Raw genomic sequence first — 2,362 nt, 5'->3', positions numbered from 1 at the left:
TATTTTAACATGCAAGAACCAAAATCCAGTAAATTAAAAAACAAATGAAAATAACATCCATGGGACTTGATTAGCTGTTTTAAATGAGTAGTGAGTCTAAGTAACTTAAAGATAGAATTAAAGCTATGCAATTTTATAGTGACACAGTACATTGTAAATGTCATACACCTTGAAAATTTTTTTAAAAACTATAGCTAAAATTTGGGAGATGGTAGTATGAGGTAACAGAATGTTAAGTTTTTTCAATATTATATCAAAATCTATTAATATAGCCTAAAATTTAAACTTCATAGTTAAAAATAAGTCAAATCCTATCTTTAAAAATATTTTAACCTTAGAGAGTACTCTTTAAGAAATCATATCACATTAAAAATTATCTGTTGCCAGTTTAAAGTTTATGACTATAAATGTGCTTTTAACATAATCCCATGTTTCTTGGAAGCTGAAAAATAGTTGTATAGGTCTTTAACAAGAGCAATAACAAAATATCAACTGTGTCAAAAGAGATTTTAGCTGCATCTTTCACTAAGAAATTTAAATGTTCACAAAACAAGCAATATAAAATTACCTATGCTGTATTTTTTAATCCCCTTTGGCAATCTTTTTTTTTCAAGTTTTATTTAGACTCAGGAGGTACCTGTGCCGGTTTGTTACCTGGGTATACTGAATAATGCTGAGGTTTGGAGTACAAATGATCCCGTCAGCCAGGTACTGAGCATAGTACCCAATAGTGAGATTTTCAATCTTTGCCCTCCTTCTTTCTTCCCACCTTTTGTAGTCACGAGTGTCTATTGCTGCCATCTTTATGTCCATGAGTATCCAATGTTTAGCTCCCACTTATAAGTGAGGAAATTGGGTATTTGGTTTTCTGCTAGTGCATTAATTTGCTTAGAATAATGCCCTCCAGCTGCATCCATGTTGCTCCAAAGAACATAATTTCATCCATTTTATGGCTGCATAATATTCCATGATGCATATGTAACACATTACCACATTTTCTTTATCCAATACACCATTAATGTGCACCTAAATTGATTCCACATCTTTGTTATTGTGAATAGTGCTAGATAGCATAGAATTACACATCTTTTGGTAGAACAACTTGTTTTCTTAAGCTATATACTCAGTAGTCAGATTGCTGTTGTGAATGGTAGTTCTGTTTTAAATTCTTTGAGAAATCTCCATACTGCTTTCCACAGTGGCTGAACTAATTTACAATACCACCAACAGTATATAAGTATTCCTTTTTTTCCAGAGCCTCACTTACATCTGTTGTTTTTTGACTTTTGAATAATAGCCATTCTGACAGGTGTGAGATGACATCTCCTTGTGGATTTGATTTGCATTTCTCTAATGATTGGTAATGTGGAGTGTTTTTTCAAATGTTTGTTGGGTGCTTGTATGTCTTCTTTTGAGAAGTGTCTGTTCATGTCTTTTGCACTTTTTTAATGGGGCTATTTGTTTTTTGCTTGTTCAATTGTTTAAGTTCCTTATAGATTCTGTATACTAGCTCTTTGTCAGATGCATAGTTTGCGAATATTTTCTCTCATTATGCTAGTTGTTTGTTTATTCTGTTGATAGTTTCTTTTGCTTCACAGAAGCTCTTTAGTTTAATTAGGTCCCACTTGTCAATTTTTGTTTTTGCTGTGTTAGCTTTTGAGGACTTAGACATAATTTGTTTTAGTTTTTTTTAATTTTTGTAATTTAATTTTAAATTCCAGGATTATGTGCAGGACGTACAGGTTTGTTACATAGATAAACGTGTGCCATGGTGGTTTGCTGCACCTATCAGCCCATCACCTAGGTATTAAGCCCCGCATGCATTAGCTATTTATCCTGATGCTCTCCCTCCCCATTGTGTATTGTTCTGCTCTCTGTGTCCACATGTTCTCATTGTTCACCCCCCACTTATAAGTGAGAACATGTGGTGATTGGTTTTCTATTTCTCTGTTAGTTTGCTGAGGATAATGGCTTCCAGCTCCATCGCTGCCCCTGCAAAGGACATGATCTCTTTCCTTTTAATGGCTGCATAGTATTCTATAGAGTATAGGTGCCACATCTTTCTTTATCCAGCCTATCATTGATGGGTATTTGGGTTGATTCCATGTCTTTGTTATTGTGAATAGTGCTGCAGTGAACATACATGTGCATGTATCTTTATAATAGAATAATTTATATTCCTTTGGGTATATACTCAGTAATGGAATTTTTGGGTCAAATGGTATTTCCAGTCTAGGTCTTTGAGGAATCACCACACTGTCTTCCACAATGGTTGAACTAAGTTATATTCCCACCAACAGTGTAAAGGCATTCCTATTTCTCCACAACTACACCAGCACGTGTTGTTTCTTGACTTTTTAAT

The sequence above is a fragment of the Gorilla gorilla genome, chromosome 5 (genome assembly GCF_029281585.2).
Source record: "Gorilla gorilla gorilla isolate KB3781 chromosome 5, NHGRI_mGorGor1-v2.1_pri, whole genome shotgun sequence".
Classification (NCBI taxonomy): Eukaryota; Metazoa; Chordata; class Mammalia; order Primates; family Hominidae; genus Gorilla; species Gorilla gorilla.
The sequence above is the reverse complement of the archived record's forward strand: the minus strand, read 5'-3'. Positions refer to the sequence as shown.